We start from the raw sequence: 26,636 nt of genomic DNA, 5'->3' as shown, positions 1-26,636 counted from the left end.
CCGTAGACGTGTCCCTGGTTCGCGTCACACACTGTAAAAAAATATATTTATATTCTGGCAATGTTCCCAAACATGCAACACAAGTAACAGTCTGTTTCGTGTAACTCGTTTCACATTTAGCTTCTGTCACTTTTGTTCTGTCAACAGAGTTTGTAAAAAACGACCATTTGATTGTCAGCGTTCGTTAACGAACATCGTTAGATGCTTTACAAATGACTGAGAGGGTTGGGTATCACTGTTACTGCTTTAGCGAACTGTCTAGTTTGAGAAAATTTACATGACCGAAACTATATTAACCTATTCACTGAAATATATTTTTCGGTAACTAATTTATTGTGTATGGCCGTAAATATAATTTTATATTGGACCAACCGAAAATATCTGTCTTCTATATTTTTCAGGGAAAAGCCAGATTCGTAGAAAATTAATTACCATATTTATAAGACAGATTTTATACATAAACTAATTACATTCATTACTACTTTGGTGACATTTCCAAAACATTTTCCAAAGTATGAATTGCATGAGATATTAAACATACAATTATAGACAATTACCTACGAATTTATCTTAGACCTATTTCTCCGAAAATGGAAATGACATGACACAGATTTAAGAAAATCCCTTTGCTGATAATAATTGTCCGTTAAGCCCATAAATTAGTTGCAAACAATAAATTTCCGACCAGTTTCTCAGCGTGTGTCTGCGTCGGAAACGATGCTCGCGTAAGAACAGTTTGTCGGGAGTTCGAGACATTCAGTCAGAGTTTTGACGTAAGCGAAGTGTGTCGAGAGCATTGATCAGCGTCCTGTACGTGCGACGGGTAAGTGCACACGCATGCAGTTATTTAAATGTTTAATCAGAAATATATAATGGCGTCAATATTCTTGGTTGCTAAACCAATGCGTTTAATTTATCAGTTTACATACTTATATTTTTACCATAGCCTAAAATAAACTAACGAGAATTTTTTATCTATGTAAGCATGTTTAGTGTTGCCGTGTTGTTATTTCGTAATAATATTGAACGTATCAGCACGTAGATAATATATGACAGCAACACTGTTAGAAATTACATTAAATTTACGGACTTTATTCAACATAAATAAAAATTATATTTCTTCGTAATTTCAAATAACTTAATCTTCGTAGAAACTAGGCCGTATTTTGATCTCCGAGTTTTATGTAAAGTTAATGTAATCACACGAGTGTACAAAAGAAGGTTGTTCTTGACAAGTTTTTCAAAGGTGTGTTTATACCTATACCAAATACTATTATTGTGGATTGATGTCTAAATAAAGTGAACTCAGTGTCATCAAATTTGCGTAAATTTACGAAGATCTCTGGATAATTTGTAATCAGTGTTCTTCGTAAATAGAATGTGAGAATTTTTAACAGTGAAGGTACTTTCGCCGGCCGCTAATTATATATTTCGCGCTATTGTAGAACTATACATAAAACACAGTAAACTGCCGGCGTCGAGTGTATTGCAACGCATCACGATGCATAATTGCCAAACATACTTAAGGTCCTTTTATAGTTTTAATACTGGTTTATCACATATTTTTCATCATGCCTCAATTTTTGATTCGCCCAAACTTAAAAAAAAATAATCCTGTCTTCATAAGAGGTAATTATTTTTATTGGTAGGTACATGTAACGACAGTTCAGCATTAGCAAGATAATTTTATGTTTTACAAAATGTTCCAAAACGTAATATCTCCGTATTATCCTTCAGGATTAAGGTGGTCGTTGCTGAAGCCACGTGAAGATTTCTGCGCTGGTGCAATCTGTACTTACTAGTATAAAGAAAGTGTTTATGTTAGATTTTTGTCCGAAGTAAACTCTAAAACTACTAGACCGATTAAAAAAACCGTTTGCTATTATAAATCTTCATTATTCTAGAAGCACATGGGCTACGTTTTATTTTTAAAATTTTTTTTTAAAAATTTAATAAATTCATACTTTCAAAAAACGTTTAACAATCAGGAAGAAATAAATGTACCCCAAAGAGATATGGAAGTATTGATATGTAGTGAGTAGGTATGTAGGCTATTAAAATTATTTTCGTCACATTTTTTTATTTGTACTAATATTTCCATGGAGGTAAGAAAATTTACATAGTCTATGTTTCTTTTTACACGCTTTATATTAGCTTCACCTGTATGTTTGTTTGTATGTTTGTATGTTTGTTTGTATGTTTGTAACCGACTCCTTTGGGAGCGATTTTGACCCACTTTAAACGGCCAGATTTCATTGAAACTTTGTAGATTTATCGAGGACCGATGACAATACACTAATTTGATAAGATTATTCCATTAATCAATTTGCAAAATAAGATTTTTGTCAATTTATATAATTGGTAAAATGAAACAAGGACATATATGTAAAGAAAACCATTTCGCTCATGTGCGAACTCTTTTCTTTCAGTTTGTCTTTGGCGCGATATAAACAAAGCCTACTAAATATTGTGACATTTAATTAAATGAAAAGTGAGAGTAGGTTATTATTATTGTGAATAATATATACTTTCTCGAAGAGAATATAATCTATATTTGTAAAAATATGAAGAAAATAAATCTGAAATAAGGGCTTTAAATGTTTCTTTCGTTAAATAGAGAAACAAAATTACGCCTTTGTTTCATTTTACCAATTAACCTAGAGTGAAACATTATTATAAAACAACATTTTATGCAAATATTTCACAAAACATGGAAAAATTGAGGTTTGATTTTGCTGTGAAACCAAAAGCACATGGGAAATCAAACACCATATGCATAACCTCAATAGCTACACCTGATGGGCAGATTTTTGAAATTCCACTCGAACACCATCCTGCAAATCTACACCAAGCAGTTACAAATACTTCAAACTATGCCAAGGTCAGTAACTCATTAAATAAAAGACATCAAACATGGAAAATATGGATAAGTTTGACAGATGATATATCAAAAACATATTTGGATAGAGAGCAAAACTTGCAGTTTAAGGATTTTTACCTGGAAGAAATTGAGGAAATAATTTTTAAAATAAGCTTAAGACAACAATGAATGAAAAATACTTGTATTATTGTGAAAAAAGCGTGGGGCGCTTTGTATCGAGCGCCCGATGGTAGGGCAGTCGACATGTCATCGGAAGGCTCTGGGTTCGAATCCCAGTCCGGTCTATCCGAATTTTTCTCACATATTGTATACACTCTCATTGAGCAGGTCCTTTCCTCATCCTTTCTCAATCCTTATGCTTCTCAAAATTCCTGTTACGTAAATGTGGAACGCTTCACGTAATAATTTATCCGTAACTCCCATCATTTCCTGCTTCACAGCATTAATTTCGTACAGTATGTAAGACTGGTCGATATCACTTGTTCGTCAATAACCTTATACCATAAGTCTCACTGTATATATTGATAACCTTAAAATTTTTGAATGGCTTCTAAAATCGAGATTTGACTATCAATACAGCTCTAAACATTAAAAATTTGTAAAATAATTACAGTTACTTATAGTTATCACGGAATTAATAGTAGATTAGAACAAATACGGTAACAGTTTAAAAAAATTAAACAAAACAAAACTAAAAAGTAAAAAATAAATAAGAGTTTTAAAAAAATAAAAAACACGCTTTTATATAAAACTCAACTAAAAAATAGAAAATAAATTTTAATAAATTTAATTTGAAAATAGTGTAAAATAAAAAAAATGTATTTTATTTAAAGAAAAAGCGTGGGGTGCTTTTAAAGATGATATCAAAATAATAATCCTTCTACTCATATCTGTCAGTAAAATAATTATAACTAGGCCTATTGACACCATTCACCCCGCGGTTTTTTAAATAAAATACATTTTTTTTTATTTTACACTATTTTTAAATTAAATTTATTAAAATTTATTTTCTATTTTTTAGTTGAGTTTCATATAAAAGCGTGTTTTTTTAGTTTTTTAAAACTCTTATTTATTTATATATTAAATAATATTTTTCCGTAAAATATAGAAATATTTTTAACTAAATACAGAGCTCTCCAAACAGACGTTAAGTAAAAATTTACAGATAGAGCATACTTATAAAATTTAGGCAATAATAATTTTTTTTATCGAAACTTCAAACATTGACAGTACCTATCCTACTCTTTAAGGCAATCGTGATTGTGGCCAGCGTCACCGTGCCTTATTATTGTGAATGGAATTTAATATCCTATCACTACATAAAATCTGTTTTTATAACAAACCAACCAGCTTATTTCCCAATTCCCTCAACTTATTTAGCCTTCCAGCTCACTGCCTAATTAAAAGTTTGGATTTAAATTACTTCAATGCTTAACCTGCACCCGCCAAAACCTGTGCAAAAGGGGCAAGATTGCAAGTTAAAACACTCAGGAATAACATATTTGAAACCATCATCCTCAAAGGACCAGCAGCTGGGAAAATGTCGCACATTCCTTATTCTCATGATCACAACAGACTTATGCAACTTTTCAATTTAAGCGACTGAAATTGCCTGTTAAAATTTAATTTGCGATCACCATCAACACATACTGTACGTTGGTTTCGATTTGAGAAAAGATTGCTTTTCACATGTAAAACTGTATTTCTGTCTAGATCATGGAATGCGCATACTCAGTATATTTTGAATCCGTTCAGATATTGTTTAAAAAATATCAGTAATAGTCAGAAATACTGATAATTCGTAAATCAGTCACAATAAAATTTAAAGAAATCATTTACTTACCTCATTTTGAGTAGGAACATATACATAAACTTTAGATACTGTAATTTATATTGTCTTTGTTCGCGATTAGTATAACTTAAAAATCAGTTTTTTTATTACGACTCTTCAGAAATGTTTTTTCACTATAAAAAATATTTTTGTCTACTCGAGCGAAGCTGGGGCGTGTTGCTAGTACTGAATAAATATTCAAAATTTAAGATATTAACGCTGCCTAAGATTATGCTTTTAAAATACAGGCGGAATATAAATCGTTACTATAATTTGCTTTTTCTGTCACAAAAAAAGTTAGTTATATATGAATCTAAAACTTGTTTAATTTCGGAAAATCTAACTATTGCACTTAAAGAATACGCAATAAATAGTAAGGTGGTGTAGTATACATAGCCTATATATTTTTAAATATCTGTAGATGCTCTATACCTGTAGACCTACAATGAAGAAACAATTTTTATTTTACAAATAAACTGTACAATAGTCACTGTTCAATATATATATATATATATATATATATATATATATATCTACTACCTATAATTAAATGTTTACCTTAACAAAAAAGTATTGAAGTCCCCAAAATTGTTAGGGATACATGATTTTAACATACAGCTTTAGTACATTTTATACGTCCTACATCATTGTATCAGAAAATATAAAACATATTTAGTGTGGCATCACAATTAAATTGTTCTCTAATAGTTTCTTAAAAAGGAAGGGGAGATCGAATAGTACAAGTGTGATGTCAAATGATAAAATCTGTTATACAAAAAAAATGGTTGTCTCTAAAGTCGGTTTACGGACGATAGTTTAACGTGACAACGTCCTAACAAAGCATTGATGAAATGATAGTTTAGTTATAGTACTAAATTTAATAGCTACTTTTGAAAATCCCGCCTTTACCTATTTAATATACCTAATAGTAGATTCATAGGCCAATCGAGTGGAAGAGAGATAGATGCGGCGCAAGCGTCCAATGAGCGCAAAGGGACACAGCGTAACGGGACAATGTGCGTAACGGGACACTTTTTCGTGCGTGCAGCCGGCGTTCATCGATTTATTAGACGTTGTCACGTCAAAAAATTATTATTTTTTTTAAATACTTAGTAGAGTTTGCTTCGTGCAACTCCAGCAACGGCTAAATGAACGCTAACGGGAACATCGTCGCCCATGTGACACGACCCAGACCGTCAGACCCCGAAGTGCCGGAGGTCTGTGTCGGTCGAAGAACTGCATTCACTCGTCGAGTGACGCTCGCGCGCACCAGTAAAGTGGTCCGAGTCAGTTATAAAATAGTCCCGTGAGCGTTTTGAAATGTTCCCGGCGACACGAAGCAGATTGCTGGCGTTCTCGACGCGTGCGGGCCACGGTGTTAACTGCGCGCGAGAGGTTTGTATCTTCCGACACACCCGCCCGTCAGCGCGAGGAGTCAATGTTTGCATTTGGTGTGTACGCCGTTGCCGCCTCACGTACAAACAGTCGGCTTGTTATGTAGCGGGTTGCTTCAGTTAATGTGCCGCCCTAGTTATATCTCACTAAAACTTAATGCATTCGTGGTGTAAGCTAATATTCTCTGGGCCAGAACCCTTGTTGGTGCTTTAAAAGCTGAAATAAGAAAAAATTAATTTTACGATATTTATTACGTCAGACAAAGAGCATTTTCTTCAGTCTCTTTAATTGTTAGTAGGCTCCTAGACAAATATGTTCTAAGACTGACATTTATGTACATACGGTTTTTTACTGTTTCACGTGGCAAGTGTTCTTACTGTCTGGTAATATTTCACACATAAATAGATATTACGTAAACTTTGGTTGCGTCTGTTATGAAGTGATAATTTCGTAGAATCAATAACTGTTGTTTTTTTTTTTGTTAGTTAAATTACCCACATACCTCTCCGAAATTAGGCAAAGCTGTTTGTAAGATAAAAGTCATCCTTTGCGTGAAAATAAACACACATTGCTTATTCAAGTTAAAGTTGTTACAAAAAAAATTATATCCTTAAATAGTTTAAGACCATTTTTATTTTATTTTCTGTAGATCCTAGAAATGTAGATCGTGATACACAAAATTTTAAAGACCAGGAAAGTAAATCTATTTCTACTAATTATGCCTGATCTTTGTTTAGGTAACGTTTATCTTACGACTGATATTTCTTTATTAATTTAAGATTGAACCTAAACTTTTAGATATCTCAAGACTATATCTATCTGTTAATATAAAGGATTTTATCTTGAGTATTTAGAAAAATTATTAATTTGCAACTTTTTAATTTAAATAGCTATTAGTAATTATAAAATCTATGTTAAATTTCGATTTATTGGCAAATGGTAAAATATAAATATCTTTTTAACAGCAAATTATTTACAAAAATTTTAATTTAAAATAAACATTTTTAAAATAGGCGTATTTTATTGGTGTACGGTTTGGTGAAGGACCTACTATTTGCCATAAATAATATGTAATATATTAAGGCACTGCAAATATTTTGGTTAATTTAAGAAGATCTAGGCTTATGTAGGACCATTTTAAAGATAGAAATTAAATTTATAAAAAATGGCTGTTACATTTGTCAAAAAATACCAATACGTTCATAGACTTTACATTTGTTAAATCATGTAGACACTGCTGGATAGGCTACATATTTTACTGAACAAATCTAATATCTGAAGGGAATTATTAAATAATGACTTAATCAGTTTTATTTTTATGCATTTAAATAATAATGTTGCCTATGCTTTTTTAAAAATCTAATTATGTGTTAGATAAAAAATATATTTTTTTAATAGGCCTCAGTAAATTCTCCTAATGGTTCAGAATCGGTTTTTCCATCGATAACTAGAAAAACTCATTATGTATCTTTGAAATGTGTTTCTTTATATTCATAGGTTAAGGCCACTAACCACAAAAATATCATAAAAATTATAGCAGTGGAAATAAGGTGCGTTTTAAAACAGATTGTATGCACGTATTTATTCAGGAACAATGACCAATATTTTTTGTGTACTTCACTTCACAAATTATGTAATGATCATAATTTTTTAACTTTATTTTATTATGATAAAAGTTAAAAAATTATTTGTGCTAAAGACTAATTCGAGACAATATTTCTTTGTTGGTTTTGTAAATGGTTTAATTGTTAAGTACAGAAATTTTATAATACCTACTTGTTAGATTGTTTTTAAGCTCTAAATAAAAATGGTATTCATTTAGTTACCTACGTCTGCAATCTCATTTTGTTTCATAGGCTCTACATAAACTCGCATGGGAAATAAGCTTTATTAGTAACGGTTAGAAAGGGCTCATTGTTACTGTGAAAACATTGGCTCACAAATACTTGGAGCAGTCTTACTGGACTAGCCTACAGACAGTTCACAGTCGACTTACAAGATTCTTTAAATGATTAATGCCAAGGGAACTTTTGATTTACCTAATATTATTTATTGGACATAAGCCATTGCAGTTTTCCACTGTTTGTCATGGGAAAAAATTCATGAATTCAAACTAAGAAATAAAAATGAAAATATAAACCCACAGAAAACAAGTCTAAAATCAGATAATGTTAAACTAATAAATCCAACGATGAACCTAAACAGGTAGGTACTATGGACCAGAAAACAATGTTAGTCGTTGTATTCGTATATTTTCTGCGTTGTCCAAGTTTTGTTGTCCATCTGCATTTCGTTTTTGTTAGCTTACTGTGTTCGTCGGTGCTGTTATTTTTTTTTTCATGACTAAATACCTGCCACAGAATTCTGGTGCTGTCTTGATATTTAAGTATGAATGTGTTCGTCTGTGCTGACATCTTTGTTTTGTCTATCGTCTCTGTTCAGGTTCATCGTTGGGTTTATCTGTTTGACATCAGTTGATTTAGTCTTCTTTTCTGTGTTGATTTTTAATTAGTATTTCTTATTTGGCATTTTATGAATTTTTCGCACGACAAACAGTGCAAAACTGCAATGGTGTATGTCCAAGAAATTGTATTATATAAAATCACAACATCCACCCCCCCCCCCTTTTTTTTGTTAGCTCTTCACCAGCGTGCTGGCAGTGAGCAGCTCAGCAGTGGCGGCTGCGGAATTCATTTGGTGGGGCGGGCAGCAGCTGGTCTGGTCCGTTAAACGCTGTTTCTTTTGTGTTACGTATTCTTCTTGGTTGTTTTTTTTTTTTTTTTTTTTTTTTTTCGCCAGACGCAGAGATCAAGTGGTTAACCGTTCTGCGGCTCATTCTAGGAACGAATGTTTAAACTTGCCGCTTTGAGTGTGTGTGACGCAACCAGTTGCATTCACTACTAAAAAAAATAAAAATTGAGCGAGACTTTTATTGCTCGCCATTGATGTGTACACATCTAACCTCGATAACGAGCAAATGCATGTGTTCTCATGATGTTCATGTTGCAAAAAAATCTTGTATTACGAAATTCGGAAACGAAATTTAACGTAGAATACTTTAAGAATAATTCTCAGCGTCATAAATAAAACTGGAAAATTAGATAGCCGCTCTGCAAATACCAAAACTTCTGGATGCGAATAACAGACGTACTTTCTGCGCCCACCGCTACAATTCACTGATACTATCAAACGCATAAAGCAGATAGGAATGAGCGAAATGGTTATTTTCAAATACCTGTTACAGCAGTCACGCTTCCGATTAATAACTGTTTATTTTGATAGTTAAAGTTATCAGTTATTGGAAGAGACCGGAAAAATTCGCGGGTTCATTTCGTGATAGGCTGAAATTCAAACTCGTGTACATTTCTGCTGGTTCTGCTATTGGCTCGCAGTTTATCTGGAGCTCTCTGGGCCAATGAGAGACTATCGACCAAAGAAGCGTCGAATCACAAGCTACCCAGTGGAGACGCCTCACAATTTAGTACCCAATGAACACGCTTGTTTACATGAGAAATGCAGAGGATAATGGAGGCTATCCTAGAGGTCATTGAATCCGCGAATTTTTCCGGTCGCTAGTTATTGGGCATGAAGATGTATTATAAATCATTACCAATTTCAATTGCATAGAGCGACTAAAAAGTCATAACATCAATTAAAATTGTGGCGTATTTTAACAATCACATTGTAAGTGTCCTTTTGGGTAGATTAAAAAGAAATACTCCCTGTTGTAGCCGATATCATGATGCGACTACTAGAAAACCTTTATAAAATTTTTCGTGTCATGGTCCATAGACCCCAAAACCGTCAACTCAAAAGTGTATATATATATATATATATATATATGGATATAAATCAAAATTTTTTTGGACACGATAACTGTCACAATTTTTCTCAAATCACTTTCAAACTTTTAAAATCTAGTAGTGGAAAATCTCTGTCAATTTCGTTAATGGGCAATATCTGACCAAAGAGGTAGAAATGGGGAAGGTTTTTTTTTAAACAGCGAAATTGTTCTAACTCCCGTAATATTGGAAATATTAGGTATGTATTACGTTTGAACGTTTTATGACTAGAGACTGGAAAAATTCGCGGTTTCAATGACCTCTAGGATAGACTCCACGATCCTCTATGTACTAGGACAAATTGCACTTGCTCTTTGGACAATGACTCGTGACACGTGTTACCGGAGATGCTTGTGATTTGATACTTCTTTTTTTGACGGTTTTTCACTGGCTTAGAGTCCTTCAGGTAAACGGCGGTCCAATCACTGACTCATAATGAAGGTGAACGAGTTTGTAGTCTAGCCTACCGCGAAATGAATCCGCGAATTTTTCCGGTCTCTACATATTTATAACCCGTTGAAGAAATGCCAAAATCTTTTCTCTGAATAATTTTTTGATACAACCTACCATAACTGCAAGGGGTTGGAAAAACAAGGTATGACGGACAACATAAATCATAACTTTCATCGTAGGCACAACATCGAATTTGTACAAATTATGAATAAATTTTATAGTTTTAATCTAAAACTTTTGCCTGAAACGATTTTTGATTAAAAGAACCATTGCTGCAAGGGGTTAAGAAATTAAGGGCTAAAATTAAAAAATAAATCATAACTCCATTAGCAACTACACTATCTAAGTGCGACGCTCGCTGGTGCTTCTAGCGCGGTATCGCCTCTAACAGCAAAGCTCTGAGCTCGCGAGCAGTCTCTTCACCGTGCATAGATCAACTATGAAATTAGAGCAGTAAACTTAACATTAAATGGCGTAGAACTGAAGATATTGGTGAGATGCTAGGCCTTTGAGTGCATTCGAGAAATTTTACTAGGCCTTTAATGTCTAAAATTTATTCTGAAAACACTGTGTTTAAGCGTTTTTTCACTCTGCTTAAATACAGTTTAGAAACCACCCATATACCCTCAGCATATTCTTAAATTATTTTCGTAAACAGACTACACTGTGATACCTTGAGCAGTTTTCAAATTACGCGATTTCTCCTGCTCTCCACACTGTGTGTGTGTGTGTGTGTCCATCACTATAATTATTAGTATTTTTGTGTTTTTAAAAGTTTAGATTAACTTTACTTTCAGCAGTATATAGAGTAATACCACGTCTATGATTCAGTTACACTAGAGCTATTCCTCTGGGTAGTTAATAAACAATGCAAAATCAAAGAAAATTCAAATTCAAATTCAAATATTGATAACTATCTGATTAATCCGTAGTTAAGATGTGTAATCTATATAATATCTACAAGTGATAGTTTGCACCGTTACATCAAAATTAAAATGAAATTGCAAATTAATTTTGATACGAATTTGCCGTAGAAAACTACAATCCAGTTCGTAACTTTTCAGAAAAGTTTATATGTTCAAAACACCAGTTTCTTACACATTTTACAACCGTATGCGTTTTAACGCGCTCAGTTTAAAGTTCTACTGGCCTCCTTAATCATACCTTGTACGAGAACTGGATTGGTTAGGACCGAAGAGGTTGCATTACGTAACTCCCCCCCCCCCCCCCCCCCCCCCCCCCCCACCACACATGTCGTCTCGGAACTCTGGAAGCGAAGTCGTCCTTCCTTCTTTCAGCGAACAGTCTGAGTGCCAAAGAATTAACATTCCGTAACGGCAGCCATCCTTCCTACGTCTAAGGTTCCAATCCTGGGCTCGATATCGTCAGCTTCCTTCCTCGTATATTCTGGTTCTCGTAGAATTTGTAACCCCAAACTGTTTTCTTCTTATAAAGTAGCAGAACTACTGGTGTATCTATTCTGTATTGTTCCGTTGATTCAGTAGCCGAAGATTCCACAGAACCTGTCGCAGTTAGATTCCAACGTAAAATGTTTCTTCGACGAAAATCACATGCTTATAGCTGAAAAGTTCTTAAATTCATCAAAATTCTTCAGAATTTTTGTCATCCAGCTATAACTCAATATTGACGATTAATAAATATAATTTTGTTTAAATATTTGTTGGGTATTATATTCTCAAAATCTGGGTCATATTATGACAGCTTTTATTCCTCAATTCGTTCAGACTATTAGCTACTAAATTATTCCTCGAATGTTTTACTGTTTGTTGTTTGTAGCGACGAAACTCTGTTTTTTTCTTTATAAAACTTACGCTGAGCCATCCTAACCGGAACTAACAAATTCCTTACAAATTATTGTCAACTCACAATTTTTAAGACTTAATTAAAATAAAACGTTTCTTAAATGTTTAAAAATAATAAATACTTGCAGTCAACGTGAGTAGTAGCTAGGTATACAATTAGAGATAGTTTAACTACCAAAATATTAATCGAAACAACGAAATCATTCAAATTTTTGAGTTATTTACAGTTTGAAACCAATGGTGGTTGCAATTATTAAAATTTTCCACAGAAAATATGACATAGCAGTGAATGAAGCATGCGTGGCTCGGAGTGAAATATTACACGGACAGAGCAGTATAAATAATTTAGCTGCTGGTGTAATCGTTCCTGCGAAGGTGTAAGTGTGCCCTTGGTAGGTGACCCGAGGTTAATTCTGCAGCAGAGCGCGGGAGGCGTGTTACTGTTCGCGAACGAGGCCGGTGTTCAGCCGGAGACGGCGCGCGCGTGATGTCGCGCGGCTGTTGACCGGCCTCGTGAAGGGAGTCGTAACTCGGCGGCGGGGGTGGTGGGGGGTGATGTCGCCGCATCAGCACGCAGTTCCTCGTGTGCCGGCGCACTCGGGCCGGGAGTGGAACAACCCCCCACCCCCCACCACCACCCCTCGCGGGTCCGCAATCTCGCGCGGCGCAGGCCTAGCGAGCGAGTGGCTGGTGATGACGCGGCGGGCTAATCTCCGCCCAGACGACTCCCCGGGTCGGGGCCCAACTTCTCGGAATTGAAGCGACCCCAGTTTGTCAGCGGCAGCCCCATCCACCCGGCAGCACCTGAGATTATCACCGTGCCACGCGCGACCCTGGTCTTCACGTCATCACCTCTTCTTCCCTCGTCTTTCCTCCGAGCTCGAACCCGTTGGTCGGCGCGCGCGCGAGGCAATTTGTTTTCAAAACGGAACAGAAATATTCATCTGAAATTACAGATGCTGGGTTCGGATTCTTTACCCGGGCCTTGTCTTGCCTTGTGTTGTCCTAGTACTTCCAATAGTTATAAAACCAAAAATAAATTTAAATAATTGTATATTTGATGATCTTATCCATTATCAAAATAAAGGTATATATGTATGAATGTAACATGAATTAAAACATAAAATTTATGCGACAATTTAAGTGATAAATATGCTGTATTATCTCGAAGTAGTAAGTATGACATTATATTCCTTGCCATCTAGTTTCCACGTAACTCTTTTGTTTAAGAGCAAAATTTTTTTTTCTGTGTGCAGACATAAGATCAGACGTTAAAAAACTAGTTTGGGCCCAGTCCACTTTTCGCTTGAATATGTCAGCAAGTAGCAGGCGTGATGAGCTGTTTTAAAAAATAATTAATTTTTGAGACATGTTGCCGAAATACCACTTGTGACACAACCGGAAAGATATTAATAAAATGTTACAAATCTTTGACATGGACTATAAAAAACCTAAATTGGCACTAAAGATATTTTTCTCAACTAGATCATAAATATAATTATTGTTAAACTTACTAACATAATGCTTACATCACAGTTGTTATGAGAAAATTAATTATACATACCACTGTAATAGTTCTACACATGCTAAGGTGTACAAGACTATTCCAATCCTTGGTTTCAGATACCGGTTGATATTTGTAAATCTAAACGTAAATAAAGCTAAAAAGAAGTGAATCTCTGAACCGTGAATACGACGAGTGCCTGTTGCAAGCGGAACGGTGTGTACGTTTGGTAAAGCAGGTGAGGATTACGGCCGGGTTTGTTGGCACGCATGGAGCGCCCGTGCGGCTGATTCACAGCTGGGCCACGCCCTGGCGCCGTCTCTCTCTCTCTCTCTCTCTCTTAATCTAAGAGTCCGTGGGAGATCGACCTTCATCCATCTGATCACCAGATGAGACCTATTTTGACGTGACGTCTAATAAATCGATGAACGCCGGCTGCACGCACAAAAAGGATTACTCATTGTCCCGTTACGCACATTGTCCCGTTACGCTCATGGTAAGCTTGCGCCGCATCTATCTCTCTTCCACTCGATTGAAACAACCATCGATTTGACTTTTTCGAGGCACATTAAACTTGAAACACTGCCATTCGTTTCCTACTTTTCCTATCATCGTCCTATCCTTAACAGAATAACACAGATTGGAAGAAGTTAAATAGCAAACATGTATAAAAGTTAAAGGTTAAAATAATCTCTTCGTTAAAGTAATAAACATATTTGAATTAATGAGTGCAAATAAAAGTACATTTATCAATTAAATTGTAGATTTCATTTCACTCTTTCTTTGTATCCATACAAAATAGTGATAATTCAATAAAAATGATTCAATTTTATTCATAAAAGTATGTAATCATTTCATCATTGTTTTGTTATGACGTTGTCACGATAAACTATCGTCCGTAAACCGACTTTACAGACTACCAATCTTTTTTATGAAAAATGTTTGATTTATTAACACGCCTATGATAGCTTGCCTATCGAAAAATGTTCATGGCTATTTTTTATCAAATTAATTTTAATCAATTTTCTTTTCATCACCTTCGCTCTTATGATAACCAACCAAATTTACTTAGTCTCAACAGATAGTTTTTAACATAGAGAATATGCCTTGGTTGTCTTGCCTAATTATTTTTGTTCATAACTATCTGGCAAGCAGGTATGAACAGGTAAGTCAATTTAGATAACTTCACCGGTATGATAACCAATAAAAATTGGTATCAGAAGAAAAATAATTTAATTACAAAAATAACAGTACTTATAGGCTTGTCTGCAAAAAAACCATCCATAGAAGGTGATGAAAAAAAATTGAATAAAATTAATTTAATTAAAAATAGCCTTGAACACTTTTCGATAGGCAAGCTATCATAGGCGTGTTTATAAATCAAACATATTTCATAAATAATAGGTCTCATCTGGTTATCAGATGGGTGAAGGTCGATCTCCCACGGGCTCTTGTACTCTCTCACACAGAGACACGCGAACACGTCCGGGTACACTTTCATCCAGCGGTTACTTGTAGATATGTATCGTGATAATCCTAGCGGGGGAAAATGGTTGCGCAGTAAAAAAAAAAAAAAACTTTAATTATGCATGCAAAATAATTAACAAAAATATAATAATAAAAGGACTAGAGTGATATTATAAATACGGTTTGTGAAATTTAAATTTAAAAAAATATTCAAACTTATATAAATATTAATATAAACACGTGTATAAAATTAGTTGTATCTATCAATAAATAGGTACGCTGAATGTATATTCTTATTTATTAATTTTAATTATATGTTAAATAATAGTGTAATAATTTAAAATGCAATTAAATTATAGGTGCCTACCTATACGTGGGAAAATAACCCCATTTTTATAAATACCCTTTAAAATGTTTATAAAAACAATTTCTGTCACAAATATTTACAAAATATATAAGTTTTTAATTATATGGAACAGCATTCAATATCGATCCCTAAAGTAAATGAAATAAAAGTAGATGTATGATTTTTATTTTTATCTAGCCTTTATTCATCCCGTCAATTTTTTTTGCACGCACGCGCACCTTAAATATTCATTCCCTAAAATCGCATATATAAATACATTCGAAAAAGGTTATGAACACAATTTCTAACACTATTATTCAGAATAAATAAGTACATGTTTTTTAATGATACGGACCAGTATTAAATATTGTTAGGAACGCGAGAGACCAAACCGCGATGCCAGATTTGGAGCTGGCTGGCAGCCCCGCACAGCCACTGGCGTCATGCACCGTGTCACGTGCCTTCCACTGACGCCAGGCATACCACGCGCGCCTGGACAGATCATAAGGCTCGTGGCTAACACCTCACCCCCCCTCCGCACCATCGCAACCACCTTCTTCGGCGCCGTTATCTATCGCTGAGTGGCCTGGGTATAACGCGGGACGCCGTGCGGAGTGGCGAGAATAAACACCGCCTATCTCGATCTTTCGGGCGTCGGGTCGGTCCGGAATGACGCGATTCGTCACCGCCACTCTCCGAACAAAACCAAACAGTAAAAACATTTTACTTTTTATATTCTAAAAATAATAATTTTCGAACATGCTTTCCATAAAATTTTATAAAAACGTTACAAATAAAATTACAGAAAATAATGTCTTAAATTTACAGTTTCGTAAACAAATAAGGAGAGCAAATATAATTACTGTTCTTTATGTGTTTCTTATTGCACACCTACAGAATCATAGAGAACTATTAAAACATTGTACTGTTAAGACATTAGGTTTCAAGCACCACACCGAGACATACTGATGTTGCTTATAATTAAAACTACACGTAGATGGGTCATTAAAGCAACAGTAGATGCATGCACTGAATGATGCCTATATATATATTCTTATTCACGTGGATTACATTTTAAATTAGGTATAATGCGAGTGGAACACTACCATTTAGCGGCTTATCAACCAAAACAAACTTAAAAAACCACCCTTTGTCACTTCGCATTGAGTTGGAATATTGATTACATAATGGCATCTCATGGCGCTTTACGCGCCTGAGATTATAAAAGGAAATTTCTTGATAATTCATGACTAGAAATTATAACCTGCTTTCTTTCAAATGACGAATACACACTTATTATTTTAATTAAAAGCACCAGTCTTTAGGATAACCATGTATAAAACGTATATTTTACGTTGATTTTTTTTTCACAGAGCTGCTGATAAATCTTAATAAAAAGATGTGCTTATGCCTAGGATACAGAAACCGGTTTTGGTTAAAAATCGTCTAGGTTTATGCTTTTAATTTCGAGAAAGAATGTAACAAAAAATGCAGTGTTTGGTATAATAGGATGTCGCTCGGAAAACACGTATAGATAATGATATTACCGGCCATCAGAAGCTGATTCCAAAGCTGTTCAGATGAGCAGGAGGGCACTTACAGCGTCATCTCGGTTAGGACTACAGCATGCCTGGCACGTCAGTCGCTGGACCAACCCTTGTTCCTTCCCGCGAGGCCGTCAGTCACCCTTTCTGAATGTTATCAAGCGCTCCGCGGGGCTGGCACAATCACGCCGGCCGCCGCGACAGTCGTTTGAAAACACATCCGTGCTGTGCTGCCCCCTCCCCCCTCCTCCTCGACCCCATACCTCAGCGCCTCCGCCAGATACGGCGTCGTAAAACGTGCGCAAGTGCACATAAACCGGGGAGTTACGGCCCGATCGCTAGCCCGAGGCGTTTAGCAGGGGCTGTCGGGCGGGCGAGGTGTTTAGTCGGGAAGGTCGCTGTTCACTGTCATTCGGCGACGAAAACAGATCTTACTAAACACAGCTACTAGGGTGTGATCGATTCACGTGTTGAAAAAAATCGATAGTTTCCGCGGACGAATAAAAAAAGTACACAAGGAAGTCATTGGACCTTTTTTTTTACCAGCCATTACCATTTGCAACTGGTCACCTTCGTCGGGATATAACAGCAAAATATCTGATTCCTCGAAAAGACAAACTTACGTGTGAAATAGAAAATGAAGGTAAATTTAAACCAATCACTAGGGACCGGAAAAATTCGCGGATTCGATGACATCTAGGTTAGCCTCCATTATACTCTGCACATCTCAAGTAAACACGCGTTTTCCTTAGGTACTAAATTGTGAGGCATCTCCACTGGGTAGCTTGTGATTCGACACTTCTTTGGTCGATAGTCTCTCATTAGCCCAGAGAGCTCCAGTTAGACTGCGAGCCAATAGCAGAACCAGAAGAATTGTACACACGTTTGAATTTCAGCCTATCACGAAATGAATCCGCGAATTTTTCCGGTCTCTACCAATCACAAGTCGCTTGATGAACTTAAAACAAGGATAAACCACCCATCGACGTGAAGGCAGAAGATGATGTCGAGGTGCCAGCTGCTGAGGTATGAACCAGAACGAGAAGAAGAGGTTTTTACGAGTACAAAGTTTACGCAAAAGAAAAATCACGGAAATGTGGAAACCAAGTTCAAGAGCGGCCATACCTGAGATCTTCACTGGTTGGAATAATGACACGACTTGCGGAGTGTACAGGAAACATAAAATTGGTTCCTCGGCGCTAATGACACAGACTTTTTACCAGGGAAGGTCGGCGCTCTGAGGGGAACAGTGTTTGCATCTCTCAATATCGCCGGGTCTCGCGAAAAATATGTCGCGCAAAAAAACGCCCGACCCTCCGAGGACAGGACTACAATCGCAATGTCACGTGTTCATTGCCTGCTGCCGCATTTCACCCCTTCTCACCGCGTTTCACATGATTCTGTCACATGTTTCCCTAGATGTGGTTCATTGTCTTCTAGTTCTTCATGGCGCGTGAAACAACCAGTGGTACAGGATCCAGGGCCGTCCAGGTGTACATACATTTTACCGTCTTAAAAAAAAAAACTCAAATTATTCAGGTCTCTATTCATCACACATACGAAATTTTTGTAATCACAAATTTGTAATTACAGAAATAACAACATTTTTGAATTCACTATATCCCTCAAGCTTACTTTACACACACATTAACTAAAAAAAATGGGTTGTTTGTAAAGTCGGTTTACGGACGATAATTTTACGTTATAACGTCATAAGAAAACATTGATGAATAATTGCATACTTTTAAATTATCAAACATTATTTACAGTTTTTTGGCAAATTTAATTTAAATAATTTGTTTAAATAATATAATCACGAACAATTAGTTAAAAATCCCGCCTAAACCTGTGTGATATTATAGATAGAAGATTTTGTCGCACGGTGGTTGGCCGGTTCGTGCTCGCTCGGCTCAGGCGGAACGTGACAATGAGTCATGCTTTCTCGTGCGCGCAGCCGGCGTTCATTGATTTATAAAACGTTATCACGTCAAAAACGTAAAGAATTAGAATTAATAATTAAGAATTAAGGTTATGTATCCTGTTACAGGTAATTTTTTTATGTTTACATTCCACACGGTTAAACCCACCGACTTTTTGAGTGGCTGAACTTTGACCAAATTAAAAAAATATAGGCTATATGCATCACATAATTTTTTCATAATTATCTGGAAAAGCTCAAGTTTGAATGTTTTTGTGCAGCATGGATAAAGAGAATAAAATGGATTTTTAAAATTGAAACTTTTTTAGTTTTGAAGTCAATTTTACTGGTTGCTATGGGATATGGCTTAATTTGTTTCAGAAAAAAATTTAATTTTATCAACCGTTCTAATTTCCTCAGAAAGTTTATGATTTTAAAAGGTTAAATAAAATATTTTACTGAACTAAATTTTATACCTACATACCACGCAATAGCCATCAAGCATTATCTTTGAAACGAAATTTTTTTTTTTGGTTCCATTTAGTTCTCCTTATCTATAATACAACAAAATAAATTTTAATAATTCATCTTTTTTAGCTATGAAAAAATTATGCGTACAATTATAAGTAGGTAGGTACTTACATTCCATGTTGCTAGTTCCTCGAAATTTTTAGCCCAATGTTACTCTGTGTTGTAATAATTTTTTGACTTTTTCCTTCCACGGAATTGTCTGTACTGTTTGTGTTTTAAATTCTTTGATATATTGATGATAGCTTGTTTTCTGTGTGTTTGCATTTTCATCTTTTTTCTGTGTCCATCTTTTTTGTCCGTTTTTGAGGTTTCTTATGAAATATAGTGTAACCAGCAATGGTGTATGTCTGACAAAAAAAAATTGAGAGTATATATTTTTTTTAAATAAATACTTTTAATTATATTACTTTTCTAATCTTTGTTGGATTCAGGTAAAAAACAAAACTACGTATGCAATTATATTTAAGAAATCATTGACTCATTACTGATAGTAATTAAATATCCCAAGCAGAATTTCACGAAAATTATCATTTATCTTCTAGCATCAAACTAATATTAAGGTAACAATTACATAACGTCATTTTTAATTTTTATCAAAGCTATATGAAGTATTTTTTGGTTGTAAATATTACTTATCTTTATTCTCTCTGTAATAATTTTCCAGTGTTATGAAAAACGTGTTTATTACCTAAATAAGGGCGGAATTTTTCATGAAAGTTGTAATGAGTTTTTACATTATTATAATTAGAATTATTTAACTTTCATATTTTTTATTTAAAATTTTTTTTAGAGCAACATTTATAAACGAAAAATCACATGTAATTCTTTTATAAATCAGAAAGTTAAGAAAAAACCAAACATTATTAAATTATACAAATTCAAAATCACAATATCATTTTTTTAAAAAGGAGTATTGGAGTATTTTAAAGAACAAATCGCAAAAGATGCAAAGCTTTGTGGACTACACCGAAACAGTAAAGCTCTATGAACTACATAGGTACAACGAAACACGGCGATTTTGAGAGCCGAGGAGAGTAATGTGTCCGACGCAAAGGTTAAACGACTGCTCCGCACGAAGGTTTCAGACCATGAAAAATAAGAGGGCTCCTTCCTCCTCCCTCCCCCCTCACCAAGGTCAATGACATCTTCCACCCTGACCGTCTGTCTTAGAAGTGGTAAGAGTGTGGAGGAAGTGGGGGAAGCAAGAAAAAGGGTTTGTCACTAAAAAGGAAAAGTCCGAGGACCATAATTCACTCTCGGTTTCAGTATACCACACGATCCCTTCTCTATCTCTCTTTCTGTTCTGTCTCACTCTCTCTCTCTCTCTCTCTCCCTCCGAACCCCTTTTTTCTTTAAGCTGCGGGAGTGAAAAGGATGCCAACATTACCTGGCACGCGGAGAAATGTCCCTTCTCAGGCCCCCCCCCCCCCTCCCGGGAAAGATACCGGAAACCATGCGTGAAGAACTGGACGCGCCCGGCCTCCCAGACAAGTGCTGTTGTTTACGCTGTTCTTTTTTTTTCATCCTCTGTCACGCCACAGAAAATTCTTGGTGGTCGCGTCTTCTTCTTATTTTTTTGTGTGCTGCCCGCGAGTTCACGAACACGAGGCGCGCCCTGGAGTTGTGTTCCGCCAGAGCGCGGAGTTTTCCTAGAAGCTTCTTGAGCCCGCAGTTGCGATTACGATACCACTAGAACGTGTCTGATCTCTTTGTAGGGTCGTTACCACACCTCGAAATACCACAACGCCGAACGTACAATAACGCCGAATACCATAACGCCGAATGCCAAATTGACCGCAACGCCGACAGCTAGAAAACTGCTGTGTACCACAACGCCGAAATACAGTAACTCCGAAAAATGTTGCTGCGGGGAGGGGGGGCCACAAGAGCAAAATAAAAACAACTGAATGAATTTTTCTGTGTTTCTTAAATGTATCTTAACGCCTAAATAACCCAACCTAACCTAACCTAGCCTATCCTAACCTAGCCTAACCTAACCTAACCTTACCTTACCTAACCTTACCTTACCTAACCTAACCTTTGTGGCAGTCCTGCGATGACATTTTTCGGCGTTAATGTACTTCGGCGTTGTGGTAATTCGGCGTTGTGGTACACAGAAGTTTTCTAGCTGTCGGCGTTGTAGTCAATTTGGCATTCGGCGTTAAGGTTTTCGGCGTTATTGTACGTTCGGCGTGGTGGTATTTCGGCGTTGTAGTGCGTCCCCCTCTTTGTATCATGCTTCGAACGAAGGGCACGCATACATGCCTACGCGGACGTACGGCTGAAGATGAAATCATTGCTGCGGCTACAAACCGGCTTGGAACTATTAAAGATAACAACATATATAAGTTTATTTATTTTTTTTTTTAAAAATTAGAATTTTTGTTTACATCACTACAAATCATTTCGGTGTAAATAAATTTAGAACAATAGTAAAAAAAAATATGTGTTCTTGTAACATTAAGGATATTTGCTATCCTGGTAAGTTACATTACTCCAGATGTAATCTCACCTTTGTTTCTGCTCGCATCGCACTGACACTATATAATACGCTAAGTTTATACTCTAAATTAAGTGATGTATAGAAATTTTCCATCCAGATAAACATAAAATTATTTTGTTAAAAGTTATCAACTGATTGATATGTACATAGCACAGTCTCTAACGCCATATTGATTTTTTTCACACTAAATTTTATTCAAGGGCAATTTATAAAAATTTAGCTCCATTTCTCTCTTGAATTATTTCTGCCACATATATTTTTAACAGATATTTACATGTTTTATAAAAACAGCAATAATTAGTAATTATCATCACTTGCGGGACTTTTAGTGAATATCTTTTGAAAATATTTTTGGCAAAATAAAAACATATTCAAGGGAGATATTGAGTTAACATTTAAGAAACAGCCCTGAAAAAAAAAAGAGTTATTGACGAAATAACGAAAAAATCTACACGCATTCACGCAATTACTACTTACGGCAAGAGGTATGTTCTATGATTAACAAAAGTTATTTCAACTTTTTGTCTTTTGTGTTCCAAACCTGTCGTTATAAAAGTGACTGCAGTTCTTAACGGATTTACCTATTGGTATTATAATAGCGATTTTGCATGACTCATGATAATTTAATTGCTTGAAAATGTTTGTAACGCTTTAGGGACTTGATCGCTTTGTGATTTATTTGTTAGTGCTACACGGATTTACTAATTAAATTAATACTTATAATTGATATTTTTATTTGTTTTGTGTTGCCTATATGTTTGGGTACGTGTGCGTGGAAAAGCTATTCTGTTTAAATACTTGAGTGACTAATTAGTCCTGTCATTTTTCTATGGTTCTATAGATTGCGAATTATGTACCAATAACGCATCCTAGAGACCGGAAAAATTCGCGAATTCATTTCGCGATAGGCTAAAATACAAATATTTATATCTCAGTCCTGCCTCTGTTATTAGCTCACAACTAGAGACCTGAAAAATTCGCGGGTTCATTTCGTGTTTTGCTAAAATTCAAATAATTATACCTTAATGCTGCTTTTGTAATTGGTTTAGGTACTGTTAATCTGGAGGACTGAGGGCCAATTAAAGACCCTCACTCATAGAAGTGTCGAATCACAGACCACCCAGTCGAGACGACTCACAAGTCAGCAGCCAATGAACAGTTGGCATTTTTCTGAGTGTCTAGAGGATATTGGAGTCTATCCTGAAGGTCATTAAACCCGCGAATTTTTCCGGCCTCTACTCAAAACTCATTTGGATGAATCTGGGCCAATGAGAAACACCCAACCAAAGCTTTATCGAATCACATGCTGCTACGTTGGGACGTCTCACAAGACAGCAGCCAATGAGTGGGTGGCATTTGACCGAGTGTACGTAGAACTATGGAGTTCATCCTGCAGGTCATTGAACCCGCGAATTTATCCGGTCCCTACGCATCCAAAATTCCACACAAACGAATTCGTGGGCACAAATTGTTTTAAAAACACTTCTTTTCTTTTTAGTTAAGCGAAAGAGAGCAAAACGTTTTATGTAAGATCGAAGCCATGCAGTAAGTCTGACGTTAATTTTAAACTAACTAAAAGTAATAAGCAAATTATCGCAAAACAGTAATAAAAATATTTATACAGAAAAATAGCTTTCAAAACTTTAACTAAGAGTGTCATTTGGATTCATAATTACGTGGCACTACACCTTGTCCTCTGTTTTATTTTGCATTTTACTCTCCTATCATTTTCTAAGCCGCGTATGAAGTATGGGTGAAATGCTTTAAAAGCGACAGTGGAGTTATAAAAGTAGAGTTCTTTTTGGAAAGTTTTTAAAAAGCTCACTTTGCAGGCGAGAGAAACCGCCCTACCACCCCCGAATTAATGAAGTGTTTTTATCTGTGGTAGTAAAACTCTTCACTCAGAGCTACCTCCGTCGTAAACGTAACACAAAAAAAAACCTTTCGATACTATGTATAACAACCTATTTTCTGCGAGGATTTAGCAATGTTACTATGTGCTAAACATCGCATCTTTAACCAACACACATATAAATACCTGAAATATTTTTTTTTTTTGTAAAATGTAATATAATCATACCATTTTTTTTTTTTTACCTATACTCAGACGTTACTGACGAAAATGTTATTTTTCAAATAGGTAACTAAATGAACAATTGTAAGATTTTGTCAGTAATACTAAGGAGATATAAGAAATGTCGTTCTAAATCATTGTTTTTGATATTTTATATAAAAAAAATAACCATCTGAGTCGGTAATAACATCGTTAAAATGTGTGTTTATCTATAAAAAATACATTAATAGTTTTAAAAAGCAAAAACCACATAACATATGTAACATTAGACTATCTTTAAATGAATGCAGATTGCAACGAAGTGTTACCATTCAATTTAAAATGAAATTCCAGATAACCAGTAATATAACTTTAATCTAATAAAAAGTTTAATACATTTATATATTACAAGTTTAAGCAAATGGTTGAAATTTGTTAAAGCCTTAAACTCATTTATTTTTATTAAATCAAAACAAAATGGTTATTTGTAATATACGTATAATTATGCGCCTTTGTAAAATAATTTGCTATTAACCTTTGACGGATTAAGGTAGAATCATGTTTGTTCATATTATATTATAATAAAATAAAGAAGCTTCGGAAACTATGATTTATGGATTGTTATGTCAAAAATTGGAAGATTCATAAGCGGGTAAAATTCTTAAAATAAGGCAAATAACAAATCAAAATCCGTTTTTAAATGTTCTGGTAACAAACACAAATAGGGTTCTGAAACAAGCATAGTCAAATGAATTCAATCAAAGAAGAAAGAAATTGTATATAACTTTATTAAACAAGATTATGCGTTTATAAAAAAATATTGTTTACAGATAAACAGACATGCCTCAAAAGAACGATTAAAAATTTTAAAATTAAAACTGAAAATATACAGTAGCTATATGATGGCCTAATTATGTATAAATTAAAATATTCAAATTTAAAATAAATATGTATTAAATCGAAGGAATTTTAATACTTATAATTCAAACTTTTGTAAAAAAAAACTTAACTTTTAAAAAATTATTAAAGGTTTTATTTTTCACATAGACCCAAAGTTTGACTACTATTATAACTTATTTTACAGCTCTTCATAAAATAGCATGATAATTTGGTCTTTGGTTTGAATAGCATTTACGTGTATAACATTTTACATGCAATTTTTGTTTAACGTGCAACAACCTTCTTTAAACAGTTGTCCTTTTATCATACCCAAGATAAATTTAAAAATAAATGAAAAGGCTATATTAGGAGCAAGCCAATCAAATCTGTACTTGTTTTGCAGAAGTGGACATTGTATTGTAGTAGTATGTAATAGCTGGTCCGGCGCCAGAGTCCAGGGGGAGGTGCCTGAGGTGCCGACCGCCATCTTGGATTGTGACGTCACGGCGGCCATCTAGGATGGAAATCGTGTAATTATTTAGCTAGAAATTCGGGAAAAAAAATCCAAAATTCATCAAAAAAATCACTCATTAATTAACATTTTGAATCGCCGTCAAGGTGAGATGTAATTAGTGAATTTCTGCTACTTAATCAACACTTGTAATATTTTTATCAGGTGGAAATTAAAAAAAATATCATTACTCAGTCAAATAATAATCTCTGAGAAATCTAAGAAGCACTAACAGGAAGGACGAACTTCCTTCTCCTTGGAGTCTAGCGAAGCCATCCTTCTTTTGCGATCATTAGTGAGCATCCCGCATCCCGCATAAAGAACTAAATATTATTTACCTGCATGCAACATGTGGCGACATCTGTTGTTGAAAAACAGAACTACATGCATCAAGTACCTTTGCATGAGATCTATTAATTCTCGCTGATGAAATATGAAAAAAATTATATTTAAGTAATGGATCTGATTTAAAACACGCAATTGGTATCTGGCATTAGTCTCAGTAACTAATATGAATTCCGATTTGGGATCTGACGCTGTATCGAAAGAACATAGGTGTAAGTTTTGCAGCAAAGAGTTTATCTTGAGAAAGAATAAAAGACAACACGTGAAGAATGACTGTGTTAAAAATCCTCTACACAATATGATAAGTTGTGTTCGATGTTCCAAGTCGTTTACGCGGAGAGAGAGCTTAAAAAGACATGGCAGAACTTGTAACGCCAAGCCTGCGTACAAGCTAGAGGACAACGATGAATCTACTAGACTAAGGAAGAGTGATCTGCATTACGACAATAATTTTCCTGGCTCTTCCGATCTCGACAAAGAACTTAAATTGAAGGAGGTTGATGATTTATGGAAGAATGAAGACAATGGAAGAATCCTTAACGTGAAAAATGAGAATATATTCCAGCCGAATTCAAGTAGATCTTTCCTACTTTGTAAAAATGATGGACTCCTAAAAAGAAAGCATGAAGACGATGAAGACACTTCGACATCATCAACATCGAATTCTTACGGTAATCTGTGTGAAGACGATGGCTTCTACGGTGATTGTTACAGTGACTCTGAGGCTGCTGACAAAGACATAGACTGTGATGATGTACCTAAAGCTGACAAGATCGAAGAATGTGGCGGTGTCCTGAGACCGAAACGATG

This window comes from Bacillus rossius, chromosome 8 (assembly GCF_032445375.1).
Source record: "Bacillus rossius redtenbacheri isolate Brsri chromosome 8, Brsri_v3, whole genome shotgun sequence".
Lineage (NCBI taxonomy): Eukaryota > Metazoa > Arthropoda > Insecta > Phasmatodea > Bacillidae > Bacillus > Bacillus rossius.
This window is presented reverse-complemented; position numbering follows the sequence as displayed.